Source organism: Passer domesticus, chromosome 6 (genome assembly GCF_036417665.1).
Source record: "Passer domesticus isolate bPasDom1 chromosome 6, bPasDom1.hap1, whole genome shotgun sequence".
Classification (NCBI taxonomy): domain Eukaryota; kingdom Metazoa; phylum Chordata; class Aves; order Passeriformes; family Passeridae; genus Passer; species Passer domesticus.
The window spans coordinates 34980316-35001795 of NC_087479.1; the positions used below are offsets into that span (position 1 = coordinate 34980316).

A 21480-nucleotide genomic window follows, 5' to 3' on the forward strand; every position below is an offset into this window, starting at 1 on the left:
TTAAATACTCCCTGGCATGTTGTGTGAGAGGAGGGATGGGCTGGAGGAGGAGCAGTGCTCTGTGGCTGCAGGATGCAGTCTAGCCCAGCTGCTGGGAACAGCTTTGGAGGCACCCCACCAGGCAAATATTTGACTGCTGAGAAACCCAGGCCAGTGTTATGTCCTTGTACAGTGAAAACAGTATTTGGTCCTTCTGTATACTCCATCCTGCCTTTCTTTATGTGAGCAGGGAGGTCAGGAAAAAGATGCCTGAAATTTTCTGCTCTACAGGCCACTCACAGCAAAGGCCAGCTGGGGCTGTGACTGAACACCCTGCTGTTGGAGAGATGGTACCTGAGCCTTTTCCCTGGCTCTGGAGGGGTTTTCAGCTTCCTGTTCATCGTGCTTTCCTCTTGGCATGCAGCAGCAGGTACTGGGGATCCTGTGTACTGCTCCTTCCTGGACCAGACCCAAGGAAGGCGGCTGCATGTATTGCCCTCAGGGCCTCTAAACCACTCTGCACAGCTGAGAGATTAAGAAAGTCTCTAGGAACCTCTGCTTCACCACCACAGCTCTACCCTCTTCATTGCTCTAGGTGATGGGGATGGAATTAGGATAATTGGACCAATGGTCTGGGAACAAGGACTGGAGCTTGTAAGAGAGTTTTTGCAGGACAAAATTTATTTTAAAAATGGGAGCAAGGACAAATGTGATAAAAATAATATTAATAACGTGCAAATCTTCCTGCAATGTAAGAGGAAAGGGAGAAGAAAAGGAAACACACAGAAGGAAGAAAATATGACTCTGAGAACTGAAGAGGATGGACTGTAAAAGCAATGCAATAAATAGCTAATAATCAAGATCAAAGAGAAACAGAGTAATGATTAACTTATTTGCAGCATGTAATTGAAGCCTAATCCTTCAAGTGAAAGGAAGACTGAGCAGAGTTCAACTTCTTAACCTTCATATATGGTAACTGGAGCCAGAGGTAAACCAATTTCTGATTTTTTCCTAAGGTTCACAAATTTTAAAAAAAACCTCTGAAATCTTATTATTTTTTTTTTGTAAATACTTTGAGACTCTTAGAGCCATTGTATCCAGGTGGTGCTATATTTAAAGGAATGAACAACCTCTGAAATCCTGCCAATCAAATGGAAACCTCCACGCCCTGCTCATGATGAGCTGTACAGAAGAACAATCATGGCAGGGTTTAGTCAGTTTTTGTGTGCTCAGAGGATACCAGTTTTGTTTCTGGCTCTCTCCTCTGATGAGAGGGGCTCAAGCCCACTTGTCTTACTCAGAGTTGGTGCTAGAGTCAAACTCAACAGGATGATCTCTGTGAGTCACTGCATCGCTGAGTGAGTTACAGTCACAAATGGTTTATCCCAATTACAAATCAAAGAGCACAAATTGCTTCCATTGCTCTTCATCCTTAGCAGCCTGCTACATTTTATTGATGAGCATGTATGGGAAGAAAAGATGCACAAAAAGAGCAGTTTAATGATTACAGCAACCATGGGAGGGTCAGACCCTCCAAACCTGTTATTAGAAGCAGTGCTTCTCCACTTTGTACTGCTGAGGCTTCCTCTTGCAATGGCAACAAGCACATGAAGAGTCAGGAATTCCATATAACTCTTCTAAAAAGCACATCTGTCTCTACTGAATCTTTGGAGTATTAAAAAATTGATTCTAAGCCAACTGCCACACACTTTCCCAGCCAACATCAAATTAAAGTAAGGCATGGTGTCATAATTTCCCATGGCTGTTTTAATCTGTTACAAAAAGAAAGTCCACTCATGAATCATAACCAACCAAATTATAAAATATCTGAATCTCTCACACAATTTTTAATATGTAGATTACCTTTTTAAAGCAAGGCTGTAGTGTAAGATCAATGATGATCACTTCTCACTATACTAGCAATTACTTCACCAATTCCTCTCCAAGTGTGTAATATACTAATATTTGAAGACCATATTCAACAGCAAGGTAAACTGAATGCTGCAAGGAAAGTAATTACTTTTGAATATAATTTTTCAGGCATAATGAAATCTCTTTTAAATTAATTTAGGAATGTTATCAGAGCTCATGTAAGCGCATCTGTTATCAGCTTTGTCTAATTACATGCAAACTGTGTAGTGATACTGCTTATACCAACAAATACTTAAAATATAGCAATTTTACAAGAAAAGTTTGGTTTTGAAGAAGTATCAGCACAGTAATAAACTTTTTCAATAAAAGACAAAACTTTAAACTACCTATTTTTTAATTGTCCCAATAATTATTGCTCTTTGTGGAAGACAGAAGAATAAAGGCAGTCATGACTTAATAGAAAATGTCTGGCTAGAAGAGACATATTTGTAATTTTCTTGACTGGAAATGTAATTTTAATAAGGGATTTGGGTTTGGCTATATTTCTTAGGAAAGATGGTATTCTAAGTTAATTTTTTCTCCAAAATGAAAAACAAACTGAGAGACTGTTGGTCTGTGGAAATAAAAGCTTTTTTACACAAGAGAGTCGTGGAAACATGTAGTAAGTTAAGGTAAGTAAACTTTTCATAGACTCACAGAACATGCTGAGTTGGAAGAGACCCACAAGGATCACTGAGGCCAGCTCCTGGCTCTGCACAGGACACCCCAAGAGTCACAGCCTGTGCCTGAGAGTATTGCCCAAAAGCTACTTGGACTCTGTCACATTTAGTGCTGTGACCCTGGGGAGCCTGTTCCAGTGCTCCACCACCCTCTGGATAAAGAACTTTTTCCTGATATCCAGCCTAAACCTCCCCTAACTCAAATTCATGGTATAGTTATTCATAGCCATATAAAAATGCTGGTGTATACAGGCCAATTATTATTCTACAGAAATAATGAAAAATATTTGGTAATAACACAATGAAAATTTCATCCCTAGCACTGTTGGTTGTCATTACCCCAAGCTTTAACAAATCAGGTAGGCTCTGGCACAGCGAGCACTCTGCATAAAAGTGAGATCCTTCAAAGAGTATAAATTAGTTGCTCAGGTGAGGCTCTGAGGTAGCTGCAGTGTGAGCAATGGGTGAAACCACTTCTCAGCTGATTACTCCAGGAAGAGGATTAAATAATGAGATGTCTGTGAAACCTGTGTGTTGGGTTCTTCAAGTAGCCCTTTCCAGCCTGATATTCCTTGTTCATTTTTCCTGCACTGCCCTGCTTAACAAGGAAGGAGTTTTGTGGGGAGCCTGTCCTTTTGTTTTGTATGAATGAAGGTGGCAGTTTACATCCTTCTTACTTTCTCCTCAACAATCTGTCTGTGTCTCCTGAGAGCAAATTATGGCTCGTGTCGGTGGAGGAGGCTGCAAACCAAAGGAGAGGTTGCAACTGGTAAGCTTTTCTTATGCTTATCTGCGAAGATTAATATTTTTTGCAACTAATAGCTGCTGCACTTTTACCAAAACTGCGGAACTCATGCTTTTATTTCTGGAGTTGTGTAGATCAGTTGTTCTCTGTGTTGGCCAAATGTCCTTATGTGTTTGCTCTGTTTTATAAATAAAGCAACACAGGTCTGTCCTGTAAAGGTGTTACCTGAGCACTCTAGATTTCTGCCAAGACATATTTGCAGCATTAAATTTTGTGTTAGATTTTTTGGTAACTAATCCACTCTTGCTGTGCTTCCTCTGTGCAAAGAAAATATATTGAAAGTAATAGGACTGTATTTTCTGCGGTTCCTGATATTCTTAGGGGCACTACTTTTTAAAGAAACATAGTGAAAAGGAAATCTTCAGCCAAGCAGCTGCTTAGGTGATAGCTTTTTGTGCTAAAGTCCAAAAGACTTGAACTCAGACTTCATGAGTCATTTATAATTTGTTGTATGTTGAGGTATATCTTGCTTTTGGGCTTTGGGCTGAAATGTGAGCTTTCTAGTATAAATAAGCATGCCAGAATTGGCTTTATAACTCACAGGTCTTAGACTGTCCCTGGCTTTGGATTCTGTCCAAGTGTGACATACTGTCGGGAGCTGAATGCTTTTGATAGTTGATGTGTATACCAGCACAGCAATACTAACAGGCTTCTAAATGCCCACAGTAGTAAATTGTAACCAAAACTAAGAGGATATTCTGTCAAAATGTCTATAGAAACTGCCTTAGCTCCTCACTGCTTGGCTTCCTTTTGCTCTTGCTTTTACTCCACTTCCTCCCTCCATTCTGCCCATGTAGTACTGGTGTGCGGTACCTCCATTATGTCCTCCTCCAGTAACAGAGACAGAAGCTGACAGGCAAGCTTCTGCATGTAGCAGGTCACCAAGGGTCTGTAGGCCCTTGAGGAGGGCTGTTCTGAGGAGGTAGATCCCATAAGATGGGATACTCTAGGAGGAGAGCCACCTCCTGCTGCAGCCTTCTCCAAGGAATTACATTCTCCCAAGCTTCAGAGCAGCTGGAAAGTTACTGTTAGGTAGAGGAAAGGGAGAAATTCCATGCCCACATGATCCACCTGTGAAAAGTTCACTTATTCCATCTGAAAGAGTTAATAGCTTTGGACAGCCAGTGGTATTATGAGACTGTGTTTTGCGAATTGTTACTGGGAAAGATGTTACTGCCTGTCATTACGTCTTGGTCCCTGGCAGGCAACACTCAGCACATGACAGGAAAAAGACCAGTGATTCCAGCATGGAAACTCTCCAGGACCAATTTTTCCCATACAAGAAATAGAAATCCTAGCTTGAGTGTCTGAGATTACAGCTTCAGACAAATATCTCTAGACATTACAAAAGTCAAGAGACTGACAGAAAGCATTCTTCTGTGCAAGACATGCTGTTTTTCATGTGGTGATGAACAGCATCTCTTTCCTCATCAAATACCAGGACATTTTGAGGCATACCCATTGATGCTGTTCATGGCAAATAAAGTGATGCTAAAGCAACAGACTTGTGCATACATTCAGCACTGGAAGTTTTTTTTGGGCTCTTGCAGCTGCTATGGTTACCAGTCACGCGGTTGGCCACCTTCTGTAGTGGAAGTACAGAGTGATTATACTGTACATTGTGTGAAGACGTTGGATAGACCTTGGGGGTGTGAGGTGGGTGTGAGTTTCATACCCACTGCAGAAGGATCTGGAATCAAAGTTCTCTGAAAGAAATACATTTCAATGCTAATACTGCCTAAGTGTTTGTACAGCAACTGTCTTTGACTTTTATATTACTTCTAAGGGAAAGAAAATCAACTGCAGATTGGCCTTCAGGAAGGAGCAAAGCACTTTTTGCTCAGACATCATAGTTTAAATCACCATGCTAACGAAAGAGCTGTTCATTTTGCCTGTCCAGGGATATTTTTCCTGACTTTAAACTGGCAGTGTGCCATAGCTGACAGAAACTTGAATTTCTTCTACTTGATGACATTGCAGCTGTTTAGAAGATAGGCTATTTCCACGTAGTTCAACATCCTGCCTTTTGTTGCCATCAACAAATGGTGCTGACACTTGTGCAGCTTTGATTGAGTTTTCACAAAAGCTGTCACTGTGGATGAGACCACCTTTGACTTTTTCTTTGTTTGTCAGTGATGTCTGCTTGTGCTTTTGTCTCCATCTTATTGTATTTCTTTGGGCTTCAGTGGCCTCCACCCAAGATTTACACCTGCCATCACCTAGGTTCAACTGCTGGTGCTGGCACCTGTGAACTCACCGATGACATCAAATCCTCCAAGCCCTCTCATGTTCTTTCCAATTCACTCTTCCATTTCTCACCCTGTTACTGGTATGTTAACTGAGTTGAAATGGTCATATTTATTAGAATGTGTTAAACATAGGATAGGTAGTAGCAATGGCTTGAAATCTTAATGTTTCCTGCTTTCTTACCCTATACAGAATACTCTCTATGTATGCACACCCCCATGGCATGATTGAACTTGTACTTCTCTTGCTGCCTGATACTCAAATCAGTCCATGGAAACTTAAGGTGTCCTTCTTGCTAGTATGTTAAAGAGCAATAGGGGTCCTATATGTAGAAGTCCTGTATAACCCTGAAGGGCATAAAGGAAAACAAGTAGAGTTATGTCAATAACAATTTCATGGGCAATGAAATAGCATATAAAGTGTTGAGAGAGAAATGGTAATAAATCCAGAATAATTTTTTTTTCATTTGTGAAATGTTCTCATATATTTATTTTGTCAGTTTTCCCTTCTCCATGAGGGTAGGAAAAATCCTTCTTTTAAAAAATTTTATTCTGCAAGCTTATTTCAAAAAGGCTACTGGCAGGTTGTCACAGACAGGGAAGATTATGATTAACCGAAATGTCATCAGCCTGTTATTCTCCACAGAAGCCATACGAATGGGAATTAAGTAACAAACTTCTGCAAACGATGATAGAGAAGCAGAGGTAACAGCCTGATTTCTCAGCTAATGCAGGGCTTTGCTAAATGAACGGAAAGTGAGATTTTCCTTTTAACTTCTTACACCTCATCAATTCCTATTATCCAAAAAAGACAAAACTCTCTTGTCAAAAAGAAATCTCTAAGATCATACAAAAGGAAAAATCACATTCCTCTTTATTTGACCAAAATCCTGTATTTCTAAGCTTTGGGTTTCCTATTAATATTGCTGTGGCATCCATGCTGCTAATCCTTTTCCCAATGCTTCGAGATTAAATCATTGCAATGGTAGCTGATGCTTTTTCCTTCACAGCACTAGCACAATGCATATGATATTATCCCATGGGAAGCTCATGCCTGTTTCAATCAGGCATTCTTTAACTTTTTAAAAACTGTTTTATCAAAGGAAAGACAGAGCAGTACATGTTAGTCGATTAAGTTACACATTATAACTTAGGATGGGTTCAAGCCATAGAATCTGGATATGAATTTCAAATGCATCTAAAAAGCGCATGTCACTGTGCTGATATGGGTATATGGCTGGTGTTTGAAGTGTTCAGGGGTTTTGAGGGGAAGTCTCCAGAACAGTCTGCCCTTCTTAATTGGACAAGATACAGACTTTGCCAATACAGCAACAGAAGCGGTAATCCAGCCATGTGACACACAATGGGGGAAAAGTCTCCTGTCAAATGGCAATAAAACTGCTTTCTCTGCAGAGGTTAACATATCTCTATAAGTCTTGTTGACAAGTCAGTTCCTCTGTATGTGAGGGAGCAAGCTGTGCTTTAACACCTTTTGGAATCTGTCCTGCCATGAGCTCTTCATTCTGTGACAGTGGCAGGCCAGGGTCCCAAGAGCCATCTGTTGGGCACAGAAACTTGGCTGTGCTGAAGGAGCCTTTGAACTGTCCATGAGTTATGGTTGAAAACCCCCACAATGTGGCAAAGAAGTGCTGGGCAGAAAAAAAGCTGCAAGGCTGCAGGTCAGATTCCTCTTCCCATTCCCATCCTTCAGGGACACAGGCAGGAGAAACCATCTGCAAGACCATCAATAGCATTCTCAGAATGTAGTGGAGAACTCACAGCTGATTCTTGTGACAGTCCCCATTTTTCTGCCCCTCCCAGCAGGTGCTGAAGAAGTAGACTGCCAGCCACACAAAGCCAGCTCTACAGGTGAGAATCAGCTTCTTTTTGCCTAGAGATATTTAAAAGACATGTAGACGTGGCATTTAGGGACATAGTTAAGTGGTGAATTGGCAGTGTTAGGTTAATGGTTGGGCTTCCTAACCTGCAATGTTTTTTCAAACCTAAATGACTCAAGTACTCCTTTGCTCTTTTTCTTGGTTGTTCTGTGGGAAAAGCATTTGCCCTGCTGTTAGCCTAATCAGTTGGGTTTCCATGTTGCCTTTCGTAAGACCTCCTTACATTATATGGGAAGCAACCAGCTGAGTGATCCATCATTGCCATTTCCACTTCCCTGAGACACACAGAACAGCCCACAGAGGCACAGGAACCAGCTGCAACACAGAACAGGCAGCCCCAGCCTGCAGCATTGCTGGGTTACCTCCAAACTGTTCCAGGTAAGCTGGCAGTAGTGGTGGAGCTTTGTGAGGAGTTCCACATCTTCAGCATGTGGATGAAGTGACAAGATTAGATCATGCATTTCAAAACCTTCAGCATAAAGTCCAAGGACATGTTACCATCTTGTAATAATAATGTAATATTTCTCTCTGACTGAAAGCACACAATTTTCAAACATCACAAGTGGACCTGAGGGCCAGAGGTGGTGGCATCCATTGACACAGTTAAGGGAACTTTGTTCTAATTATTTTATATAAAAAGCAAATAATATTATTTTATATAATAAACTCTTAAAATAACGCTTTCAAACTTACTGGATTTAAGTGCCAAGATTCCATAAAAGGTCACTTTTTCTCTGTCAATTGCTTTCTTTTCTTGTAAGCTGTGGTAATTAGAATCTAAAGAAACTCTAAGCTGAATAGGGGAATTGAAATCTTGCAATTTCTCACAATCACATATCTTAGTGTTTTGAATAAGGCAAATCAATTTTTGACAATGTTGCCTTTGTGATCTCTCCAAAATGCCTTTCCCCAACCCTAGTGTAACTCTCTTCAAATATTTGCCTTTTTTTTCTGATAAGTAATTTTACATTCATTGGCATTGCTTGCTTGTAATCAGAGAACCATTCCAGCAGCCAGCAGATGTTTAAAGACAGCGTCTGCTGTTTTTATTTAAACTGGGGAGGGTTTGATCCCAGATGTCCTACCAAAATCAATGGGACTGCCTGTCTGTTGTAAAATAAATACTCAGTGTCAGGATGGGCAGAACTGAGCTCCAGAGCTTTCAAGGGAATTGAGCAGGTATTCAGAAAGGATTGGTGGAAGCTGATTTTGCAATAGTAATTCCCTTGATAGTACTGGTGCAGGAGTACATTTCAGATGGGTTGTGGAATAAACTGAACGACTGGCAATATTCACTGCTGCCTCCTTCCTGTATGCTGCAATGAGAGCAAGACTGCTTTTGGACAAAGAGCTCGAGTTTCCTATTTCTACTGTGGTTCTTGTAATGTGCTGAAATAGAGTACACTGTAAAGTAGCCAACAGCAAGACCAAGTGTGGAGATGGTGGCAAACAGAGGTAAGCAGATCTTTTTAGAAGAGTGTGGAGCTCAGATGCTACTTTTTTATCTTCATGTGATGGTAGGCTCTCAGCTAGCTGACAGCTGCATCACTTCATACTTGTGGCTGATGTTTGTAATATGTAGCACATGGCAAATGGGTACTTATGTACTTTATTTGTTGACAAAATACGCAACACAGCAGAAAATTTTAACGATGGCCCACATAAATATCTAATGAGGGATTTTCAGTTGCAGTAGTTGTGACAATTAAACAGCAGAGGGAATGAAATGCTATCTGCTCTAGAGAACCTGCTGTGATATATTTAAAGTCTCTGCTAATACATTACACAGGGGCCTGTTCCAGTAGTTTATAACAATCCCTTGTGGCTAATAGCACTGCTGTTCAGGATTGCCCACAAGAGGCTATCTTTAGGATGAACAGGATTTATCTGAATCCAACTTGATATCACAAAAACATCTTTTGCTTGTGGTGTAGTAGATGCCAAAGATGCCAAATGAATTATCACTGCGTAAATTTTACTAAGTTGTAATATGCAGTTCCAATTCCCTGTTTATTCAGGTTTACTACTTTGATATTCACATGTTAGCACCATTTATTGTGAAAACCAATCACCTACTAGACTTGCTCTTCCTTCAAGGGTGTTTTATGTCCTATTAGGTCTTACACAATTTTCAAATATCACTGTTCCCTTTCCTGCTTTCCCATATTGATTTAAGCCATTATATCAGCTGCACAGTATGCACATAACCCCTTGCAAACACTGAACTGCCCCTTTTAAGGCACTCTCAGTATGTCACTTGCTCCCACTTTTCAGGCCATCAGAGACACAAAGGTATTTTTCTTTCAGTGACAATCAGGCCCCATGGTCCAAGTATGAGGTCCTCTTGGCTATAGCTATGTGTTTTAGGAGTATGATAACAGAAGTAACATTACCAAAATGAGCAAATATTGGCTCATCTAGTGACACACCAGCAGTACTTTGGGTTGTCATTAAAAAAAATTTAAAAGTAAAACAAAAAAAAAAAAAAGGCAGGATATTGGGGAGACAGAGTTTCAGAGTTGTGGGAAGCCAGGCTCATCAGGGAAGACAAGTGATTTAACATGGCCCTTCATGGTAAGTGCCTGCAGCTAGCTGATTGCTAAAGCAGCATTGAGAGGATCTGTGGAGGAGATTAAACAATCAACCAGGCCAGCTAGCAAAAAGGATGCTGTGCTGGCAATAGTTGTAGCAGTTTCCATTGGAAAGGAGGCTGATTCCTACCAGTAGTGTTCTTAGACCTCTGAAGATCACTTAGAATAGGCATTACTTGGTGTAGTGTGCATTTCTCAGTTTATCTTGTTTGAAGATTTTTTAGCTTGCTTTCTGTTTGTCTGCCCATAGAGGATAATATGAATTGTTGCTCCTTCACTTGCCTCTATCAGCAATCCTTAAGCCTTTCCATTTCAGGTGCACACAGAGACTTGTACCCTTAGTATGTGAATTGTAGGACAAATACTAAATGTTGTAGGGCTACTCATGCGTAAAGTTAAGCCTGTGTCTGTTCTCTGAGGAAAGAGATAGGAGGGGACATCCTGTCATGAGAACCCATATTTGGTCAGCCAAGAGAGATAGCTACAGAGTAGTTGCTCTTCTGGTAGCATTCCTAAAATCAAATAACCAAAACTGAATTTTGAGGTAGCTGTGCAGAATGCTATCTGCAGACCACAAGGCCCATCCATAAAAGTATAGTTAATGACAATATATTATTTTTTAAAATACGATTTTTCAAACCACCAGCCATAAAAGATAATGATAGTCATAAAGAATAGCAGATGGGAGAGTGTCTTATTCTTTCCTGGTCCCAGACTTTGATTTTGGAGTGCCTGGCAAACACCAAGCTATAAAGGGTTGCGTGCATCTTACATGAAATACGTGGAAGATGTCAAGATTGATTTCTGGGTAGGTTCATCAGCAAGGTTATTTGTGTCACACAGCTTTACCATGTCACCTAGAAATCCTTCTACTACCAATAAGAAATTGCTCCATAAATAGTAAAGGTGTGCCAAAACCCATAAAGCACTGTACAAAGCCGATGCTGTTCCTGCCAGGGCTCAGATGAGTAGTGACTCTCGCTGATCTGAGCTGTGATGTGCATTAAGCTGTGACAGTGTGTGCATATTGACACAAAAAGGGCCTAGATCAATACAGCAACTTGCAAAATGAAGGGGATACATTGATATGGAACTAATATTAGGTAACATAAGAGAGGAAATTTGAGCCAAAGACTTTAGTGAAAATACCGAAGACAGTCAGAAGTGTTATGGGAAGTTTAATATCCACACACAACACAGCTGTACAGGGCTTAAGCGCTCATCTAGAAGATAACATCATGAATATTTTACTCTATGTGCTTGCATTAATTGCAGGTTTACAGTTTTAGAAGGGTATTAGGGACTTTTCAAAAAACAGACAGAAAAGAATTTTCCATCATATCTTACTTTTAACCAAATGTGTTTCTCTAATGTTAGAGCAGGAATCTGATTTCTATTAAACCAGCATAAATCTCAAAACCCTCCATCACTCTAATTTTATGTTGGTGATGGATTTCACTGAACAGCTTTTGTCTCCCCATTTCTCAGAAATAATAAAGATGAAAAAAAAAAAAAAGCTGAAGGATTTACAGCAGCAAAAACCTGCAAAATTATTGCCTGTACATTTTCAGTTATAATAGTCCTGTACAATCATAAACTATCTGCTTGCTTGCAAAATTCTGTAGTGTTATTTGTTCCTTACATAATTGTTGTACTTGTTTCATCAAGGCTTAAAATTGCTAATATAAGCACATTTTCAAGTAATGTCATAGTAGAAAAATAATGCCTTTTTATGCTAGTTGTCAATAAATTGTAATTAAGAGTTCATATAGACATGACATAAAGAATGGAAAGCAAATTACAAAAAGTGACAAAAAGTATTTGTACACAAAACTCATCCCCTGTCATTCTGAAAGTCCAGTCTCAGTAAAAGCCATTTAAATATTTAGGCAAGAAATACCAGTTAGGAAAAATGCACTGCTGCATTTACACCTATTGCATTCAATTTGGAAAGTATTGCCAACAGCACCCCTTGGAAGGAACTTGAGTCTGCTTGGATATAGATTTTCTAATGACTACCCCAGGGCAACTACCAGAGAGGATGGCCACATCTAGGACGTCTAGACAACTAATGCTTGCCTATTTTTACAGTTCACTTACATCTCTATTGAGCCTAAAGATCACAGGAGGGCAGAACATAAAAGTTACTAATCCATTAATGTTTCCCGTTTGTTTCGTGAGAGGGTTATGAATTGTTTCAGTGTTGAAATAGAGTGACTTCAGGGGTTATCAACAGATGTCTCAGATCAATGAGTCATAGTTACTGTAATTCAACTAGGTTGTGTTTTGGGGTTTTTTCCAGACATAAGAAATTAACTCCACCAGACAATATCATAGAAAACAATCACTGCAAATTTAACAGCAATATCTGCCTAGCAGGGCAAGAATGGAAGCTCTGTGTGTATTCTTAGTATGCAAATAAAACACACAAAACTGAAATTGTGGGGGCGGGTTGGGGGAAAGGCAGAGATCATAAAACTTGCAAAGACTCTGTCAAGACAGGAAATCCTGACATCCATGTGCCTCATAAATAGATCTGTGTCATTAGGTGACTTAGGGGACACTGAACTGAAAGAACATGTATTATTCTGCTAAATGGCATATGAATTCCTAGTTTTTTTTTTTTAATACAAAAGCTTGAAATTTGTAAAAGAAAAAGCTTGTTGAAACTCAAAATACCTTTCTGTTGTGGTGCACTAGTCACCTTTCAGTTCTGAAAATATTAGGTTTTCAGGCCACCCAGAGTGAGGAGAAATGTAAGTCTAGAGACTGTGTTTGTGTGTGTGTGTGCACAGTGATGTCACTAGGATGCCTCATTAGGACAGACAGACTGACTTAGATTTTAATCTGAGAAAAGCTTTTAGAAAACTGAGGAAAAAAACATAAGGATTTTTTATAACCCGAAAATGGGTCAGGGAATTCTACAGTTTTGAGAACAGCCTGAAAAACATATCAGTTGCTCTAGATCAGAACTGATAAGAATGTCATGAACTTCCAAGTTTTAATTGAGGGAAACATACACATACATGTAAAATAGTCCAAATCATTTCTGAATAGGTTTTGTACAGTATTATGTAGTGCTTTTATATTTTCTTGAATGAAAATTGGAGACAACCTTTTATTCAGTTTAAAAAAACTTTTGACTCTTAAAATCATTGTTTTTCAGTTTTGATAATGGATAAGACTGAAATACATTTCTTCCCTGCTTTCAGCAGAATGAAATGCACATTTTGGCTTTGGCTGGGATTCTGAGACAAAGTTCATGAGTCTCTTGAAAACTGCAGAAATTTTTTTTCTTAAAACAGGGTCTTCAGGTCACTTTTTTTCTTAGCTCCCTCCTGTGAATAATAGCCCAATGTCCCATTTTACAAGCTCCTGTGTATTTTTTTTTTTCCTGGTGATTTAATACCACTGGGATTTGATAGTCTTAAAACATTGACAGTACCTCAGGCTCTCAAAATTCCAGCCTGGCATTCATGTTCAACAATGTCTGTAGCCACATCTATCTAAAGTTTATGCAAATACACTTGGGCTTGTTCATATAAATAATTTTTGTGTGATTATATAAGCTAATTTAAAAACCATTAAGCACTGAATGAACATTTGTATCAACAAACCAGATTTCTGTACTGTGAAACCACAATTTACAAAAAAAAAAAAATCTTATTGATTCTGCTTGTGAAACTGCAGTGAAACTGGATGAAGGACGTATATGCAAGACTGCATATTTGACCCTTGAGAAGAAAATGTTTATCAAGTAGCAAGGGAATCTTCCCACAGAATATTGTTTTCAGGCCACAGGATGCATTCAAAGCTTTCATGTTTTAACAGAGTAACTCTAGGCTAGGCCAGACCCTTCTATTTTCCACCTTAGCAGCAAAAATAAATCTGTATTGGTGCACTCATATTACTGAAGAGTAATGCATCATACTCACATCCTCATTGATTTAGTTTAAATAACTCCTGAGTTTCTGCAAGCATACTGGCTATAGGTGTAGGTTATAGGTACCATTGCAACATAACTAGTTAATAAAAAGCTTGCAACTCATATTTGTAACTTTTATGACGTGTTAAAGAGTTATGGTAAAGAAATTCTGCAATTCTCCCTCTTTCATGTATTTAATATGAAATACATGCTACAAAAATAAAAGAAAAAAATAACTGTCTGTATACCTGCACTTTTGCTTTACAGATCCCTGCAGTCATCTTTTAAAAACCACTTCTGTTTCCTACTTGTTCTTAAGCTGAATTCCAGTTGCAGTTGTAAGTTGAATGACAGTTGCAGCTCTAACATCTTTTTGTTTCAGTGCACGCTTTTTTGGCAAAATATCTGGAAGATGACTTTAAAGCAGCTGAAACCTGACATACACACAGCAACAGAAGAGAAAGGTGAACACTGAGGTTTGGATGCACAAAGTGGTCTTATGAGATCTTAATTTATCAGTTGCTTCTAAGTAGCCTTCTGACTCCCACATCAAGGTTCTCAGACCCTGTGATTATAAAAGGGTGGTGGCTGGAGCAATCCCACTCTTTGTGGAAATCCTATGGAATTGGTACCAGAGGAGAGGGAATTCTGATTTCTACACCTCTCCCTGCCACCCAAATCTTTCATTTGAACAGAGTGGATACAAGATGAGAAGGAAATGGTAGAGTTGAAGCCTGAGATCTAAAAAAAAAAAGAAAATCTGTTGACCCATAGAGATCTAGGATGAGCCATGAGGAACTGAATAACCGAAACAGAAGTAGAGCTACTCAGCGTAACTTGCTTCATTGAATTGATGTACTCTGTGAGTAGAAATATACTTTTATAATAGGTATAGTAACTATAGGTGGCTCAGCTCTTTCAAAATAGCATGGGAAAAAAAAAAAAATCATGCTTTAGCCATCCTCCAGAATATTTTTGTCAGTTTTTGGACTTCAAAAATAACAAAGTGTTTTCTCCCCTCTTCTTCCTGCTATATGAAATCCTCAGACAAACAAGAGAGTGACTAACACCCTTTGCTATGGAAAGAATGAAACTGAGTATTTAGAGAGTTGCCAAATGCAGAATAAACAAACTGATACAACAATTTCCCCTCTCTATCTAATATGGTGATCTCAGTTGGAGTTTCAACATCAGTCCTGAAATCCTGAGACAGAACAGTCTTCCAAACAAATAACATCTCTTTGAATGTCATTTTAGAAGAAGCAGCTTACTCTGCTGAAAAGTGGAAGCTGCTGATACCACAATATTATCCTCTCATGGTAACAGTATCATCTCTTTTCATGCAATGTAACTGTTTCTTCCTTAGTAATTTAAGCCATGGAGCCCTGTGACTGCAATTTGTGATTCTAAGACGGTTCTCGGAATATTTCCCAGCACTCTCAGTGATTGGCAACTCTGTAAAAAGCGATAGCTAGCCCAACTATCCATCAAACAAATGAGTGGTAAGTCATTTGGAATTTCTCCCAATGCTATTCAGTTTTCTGTTGAATTTAATTCTGTTGTGTGTAGGAGAGGTTTCCCAAAGGTTAATAACTGTGTCATTCTATATTTTGCTCAGAAAACGGAGAGCTAGAAAACCATATTTCAGCCTAATTGTATATAAAATACTTTTAAAAATAGTCACCTTGAATTATGGAAACACAAAAATGAAATGTATCTGAGGGCTTTTTATTTTATATTTTCTTCAGAATGAATCATTCAAGTTTGTTTAAGAATGCTGCTTAAACTTTCTAGAAATTTCAAAGGATACTGGGTTTTGCTTTCCTCCCCTTTTAAATTAATCTACTGTTAACATCAAAGATAAGACTAGGAGATACCTAGACTGGTCATTCCTTAGTATGATCAGCCCACAACCCTTTGCTGGAGAGAAATGCTTGCTACAAGTAGAAATGAGAGGGCATTCTTTCATTTTGAGATGTTGCCAACAGAAGGGGTACTGCTCTTTTCTGCGTGGACTAAACCTTCCTTGAATACAGAGCACTTGGGTTATGTTTCTGTCTGGTCCAGATCAATCTTCAACTACATGTTCTACTTCCCAGGCACATGCTATAAGCATTCTATTGTGAGCTATTCTTGGTGGGAATGTTCTCCATGGCTACTGTTGAAATTTTGCCATTTCCCAGAAAGGAAAGGAAGGATTTCTGGTGCCAGAGCATAAAAGTCAGTACTGAGACACTATGGACTTTACATGAACATCATCCAGATTGTGATCTTTAAAAAACATAGAAACAACCCCTGGGGCAAGAATCAAACCACATTTCCTCCTTCCAGCTCACTTGTCTTAAATATTACACTCATTTGCAGAATAAAATGGACCTCCTTCTCTACAAAGTGCTCACAAAAGCTATGAAGAGATGCCAATTTAAATATTACATTTTAACTCAGTGTATGAGCTCCATCAGTGAAGAACAGTCCCACAGAGAAGGAAGGCTCAAGGGAAACAGGCAGTCAGAAAAGAGAGTTCAGTAGTCTCAAGGCAAAGGGGCAGCTGGACCGAAATGGTGTCCTTTCCACCGCTACCACACTCTATTGCAGTCAGATTTTTCCTTTCAAGTCTAGTCCTTGGACAACACTGATGTGTTTGTGCCCCTCATTCTGAGGTTCAACAATGCTTCTATCCAGAGCAAGCTGCCGCTGCCACTGAGTGAAGGAATCCTACCTGCTTGCCCTCTCACTGTTGGTTTCTGTTCCTGTGTTTTGTCCTATCTTGTATCAAACATTTATGAGACCACAGTCTAAACTGGATCAGGAAACTGATGTGTCTGAATGCTAGTGGTTATTTTTCCTGATGGGTTAGCTTCTAGCTAGGAGAAGATCTCTGAGTTAGTGCCATAGAGTCACATGAACATCTGTGTAAGCACAAAAGCTGGGGCTGCACAGGGCCAGGAACAGGCAACCAAGAGGGAGGAGTAGAGTGTGGAGTAGACAGATCGGCTTCCATTAGCAGTGCCTGTGTATGCCATCTTGTGTTGCTTAAGCCTTGCTCCAGGGAGCCTGGGGCTAGATTTGCAGAAGTATTCACAATTACAAATGAATTCCTGGGGAGATGTGCTTCTGGAAAAGAAGAGCTATCCCTTCCTAACCACATTGGAAAGCCAGGTGGTAGCTATTCGATCTACGAAATGGGGATAACAATATCACCTTACAGGAAAGGGCTAAAAATGTATTTGTTGCTCTTTGTGAAACACTCTGTTCTGATGAACACTTCAGATCAACCTAGCTGGCAACACATCCACCTGTCTTCAGGGCTAGAGAACAACAGTTTGCAGAAAGGAAGGCATGGAGCTGCACTCTGATTTTCCAGGCTTCAGAGAAACTGGGGAGAAAATTATACAATCATGGAATTGCAATTCATATTATAGAGTGGCTATGCCTAAGAAATTTGAAATAAAGGTATATGCAGATTGTATTTGGGATTTATTACTTTTGAGTATTTGAATTTTCATCCTTAATCTTTTAATGCATGGGAAGGGAGTTTTTTTTATTTAATAAAGCAGAGAAATTCTGCTTATGTTGCTTTAAAATACTTGAATAGTATAATTTAATGGCTGACATTGTATCACATCACTTGCAAATTTGAAACAAAGAACCTTTCTCCAGAAACTTCCCTTTTGTTTTACCTTCCTGTCAGGAAAGGAAAATTTCTAATTTTCCTTCTCTTTTCTTGCACTTTCTCCTAAGCCTGTAGCACTGTGATTGCTTGACACATTATGCTGACTTACTGTACATTGGTCTAACCAGCCATGTTCTTGTTCCAGGTACTAAATTAAAACCAAAAGGTAACATCAAAATAATATTTTTAAGTATTCTGATGTGCATCCAAATAAAACGTAGTTTTTTTTTTACAAAAAAACCTTTCAGCCAAGATTATTAACTGTGCCTTTATTATTAGAAGCCTTTTTGATTCATAAAGTTAATGGCTATGTCATGCCTCTGTAAATGCAGACTTGAGACATGCTCTGAATGTGTGTTTTGCAATTCTTTTCTGAGGAATTTACAGCTGTCTAGGTCCTAAGTGGCTCCCATTAGTACAGTTTGTGGGCTTTTTTCTCTGTTCCAGTGGTTTGGCAGACCTTAGAAATGCATAAGAATAACGCAGATCCTTGCTAATTGTGAGAAAGAGGCTGCTGACTGCAAAGCAGGACAGACAGGCTTGGCAGGAGGAAGCAGAAATGTGGTTGGGTGCCTCTGTGAGCCCACAGCTGAGAGGTCACAATTCTGGCCTGTCAGACTTGACACTGATCATTTCATTTTGTACTTCCTACTTGACAATCCCTTTGCACCAGCCTTCAGGCTCACCTGCACACTTTGCTCCATGTGCTGCTTTATTGCATATTCTCCTGCATGCTTTATTTTCAAATTCTTTTTGAGGGAAATCCTTCAATATTTCTACAATGTTAAATTTACCAAAGTGTGAAACATTTCCTTGCATTTATAAAAAAATTACATTTTTCCCACCTCCAGCTAATATGTATTTCTCACATTGAGTTTTAATGACTTCAAATACTTTTATGCCCTATTGGTAATTACCCGTGCCAATTAAATGGAACAGATTTAATTCAGGATGAATTCTTATAAGCTGCAGAGAGTTTCGCTTTAAAATGCCTCTGAAGTCCCTTAGAGAGTTCAAATGATTGTATGAGTTGCCTAGAATTATAACTGGTGAAGTCAGGGAGTGTTTATATCTACTTGATGTCAGAAAAGGCCTGAGTGAAAAAAAAAGAGAAAAAAACCACAGAAGTTATAATTCACAAGATGTTGCCTTTCCTGCCAATGCTGGCTAAAGAAGTTGCCTCTTGTCCCTGTCCCCAGTGCCCCAAAGCACAGCTGGCCTTTCCTTATGGCAGTATAACTGTTTGTGTGCTATAAACTGGATCACTGAAATGATCCATATGAAAGATGGACTCTAATCTCCAGGGCAATAATGCTAGAAAACACTCCAAGAACCTAAAGCCTTCTCCACATACAGAGACTTCCTGAGAGAATGAATATCCTGGAATGCACTGATCTTGGGCTCTACCAAATCATCTCTATGTGAATTGCTTCATCTGTTTTTCTGGGGAGCTGTATATCCAAATTGTAATGCTTCTTGGAAGGGTGTGCTGGATACAAACTTTCACATGTTCATTGTTCATCAGTGAATAAATTACACACTCAGTTTCAGGGTGGTTCAGGTTCTTAGTCAGATTTTCCCTGTGCTTCCAACAGCCCCAGCCAGCTGTACTCAGAAACAGTCCTACATAAAGCCAAATCTTCAGAGAGCAACATAAAATTTAATTTACACTCACCTTGCTCTTCTGAGGTAAATAACTGTGTCATTTTCCCTTTTTGTTTAAAGGACAATACTAAACCAGAAATTGACTTGCCTATGGTAACACAGCAAGTTAGTGGCAGAAGAAGGGTTGGCATTCAAAAATCACTGGAATTTTGAGGCTTTTCTCTACACAGGGAAACCAGCTGTGCATCCTTCATTCTGTAACAGCTCTGTCAAGCAGAGACTAGTGTGTGACTGCTCTATAAAAGAGAAGAGAGTCCTTTTGTTCTGGAATTAGGTGTGCATTATTGAGGCAAGATAATTACTTTGGCGTTATCCTGTATACCCCTGTTATCCTTCTTATTTTAGAACAGCTCTTCTGATGACTTTCTTACATAGGCCGGGGTTAAACTCTAAATTCTCCTTCTCTCCCCACCTCAAGCCTAATTAATAACTGCCTATTATAAAGACACAGCAAAGTTTGTACTTCCACAAAAATAAAATAAATGAGTTCTGGATATTCTGACACCTGTGAGAACACATATTGCTCTTGAGTGCTGCTGGTCCCTAATCACAGTTCTGGATGGGGAGAGTCATGCAAGAGGGAGAGTGTGGTGAGAACAGCATCTCACAGCAGCAGCCCTCACACCAGACCCCTGCAGAAGCAGATGTCATCCTCTCAGGGATTCCCTGGGATTCAGGGAGAAGCTGCAGGGGCCCAGGAGCAGGAGCCAGCTCCTGGCTGGACTGCAGGCAAGGGTGTGTGCAGATAGCACACAGGCTGGGCTGGTGCTGCGTGTCAGAGCCTCTCCCTCCCTGTGCGCCCCTTCTGAATGTCTTCCTCATCTGAAGATCTGACGCAGCAGCAGCAGGGTGTGAAGGAAGATCATACAAACCGTTTGAGAATGTGCTGGCCTCATTAACCTCATTAAAGAAGTTGCAAGCCAGAGCCTCACTATCTAAATTCCTCTGATGAAGGCAAATTCAATAACTGCACTCCACAGTTCCTGATGTTGCAGTCACATCCAGTGCTGTTGTGTGTATGAACCTGAGGCCTCTAAGCCTCTAAGCTGGGGCTCCAGCTGCCAATAAAAAAGTTTTAATTTAAGTGAAAATCAAAAACCCCCACCTTATTTTAAAAGTAAAAAATCACTTCAGGTGGGTGACATAGGAGAAATATATTTAAATACGGAAAAATGTTCCTGCTTTTTTTTTTCCTAGCTTGTCAATTCTGCTTTTTCTTCCATGCAAGAGCAGCACTGGGATCAGTTCTTTGTCCATCCATAATGTTTCTTCTTCTCAGGAAAATGAGATTAGGATTGTTTTTTCTGACCCCATAACACCTGCAGGAGTCACGACTTCAAGTTGAGAACATGTAAAAGAGTGATTGCACTCTGGAAATCCAGATATTTTTACAGTACCAAACACCATGATACTTAAACCATCAGTTTGGAAGATCCATTAGGAACACCTTCAGAAGGTATCAAGCCACATGGGTCCGTGTGTAAGTTTTGTTGGTCTTTGCTGTCTGGACATTCCTGGAAAGTGAACGGGGAGTGAGGCGAGCATCTCTGCGGCAGAGCAGCTGCTCACCGCAGCTCGCTTGCTCTAGCTATCACCATGCTGCACACTGCTGGAACGTCGCCAGTCCAAATCACAGTGTCCTAATTTCAGGGAAAGCTTCACTTAAAGTGGTTTAACTGAGATTGTTAATGTTCTGCCAAGCCAAGGACGGTAACAACCATTAGCATAGCATCCAGAATGTGTTTTACCCGCAGCTTGTGTTCAAAATTCTCGCCATTTGAAAACAGAGCAGCGTTCCTGCAGAGCAAAGGCTGATGTTTACCTATGCTATTTTTCAGATGTGCCTTCCCAGATTTTTAATTTGTTATCTGTTTTGGATATCTAAGGGAGAATCCATTTTAATTTGACTGGCAGCAAAAGACCTTGGGATATACTATCCGTATGGTACCGGTAGATTTTGACTTTGTGTTAGTAACCGCAATGACCTTCTGCCTACAGGTCTCCAGGAGGCTGGAAAAGGATGTAAATATCAAAATGGTAAGAAGTCAATCCAAACGCAGGGAGCTCGGCGCGGGCCTGCGCCGCCCGCTGGGCCCGGCGCTTGGCT

The 21480-nt window shown here is 39.8% G+C and overlaps 2 long non-coding RNA genes across 4 annotated transcripts in view; one reads left to right on the top strand and one right to left on the bottom strand.

The window, feature by feature from the left end:
• LOC135303105 (uncharacterized) overlaps nt 1-19633 on the top strand; it is a 61781-nt gene extending 42148 nt beyond the window's left edge. Inside the window, exons 6-9 of one of the 2 annotated variants that reach the window (XR_010364631.1) lie at nt 7443-7490; nt 7733-7897; nt 8777-8974; nt 14418-19633. This is a non-coding gene — a long non-coding RNA (uncharacterized LOC135303105). The remainder of the gene's footprint in view (nt 1-7442; nt 7491-7732; nt 7898-8776; nt 8975-14417) is intronic. The other variant, XR_010364632.1, reaches the window with a different exon arrangement.
• LOC135303106 (uncharacterized) lies at nt 6519-21470 on the bottom strand. Of its 2 annotated transcripts, XR_010364634.1 has the most exons (3): nt 20246-21470; nt 14284-14469; nt 6519-7512 (listed from the first exon to the last, which is right to left on the bottom strand). It is a non-coding gene; the product is annotated as an uncharacterized LOC135303106 (long non-coding RNA). The 2 variants fall into 2 exon arrangements; XR_010364633.1 differs by lacking the exon at nt 6519-7512 and having other exon boundaries at nt 11276-14469.
• Between the last annotated feature and the right edge of the window lie 10 nt (nt 21471-21480).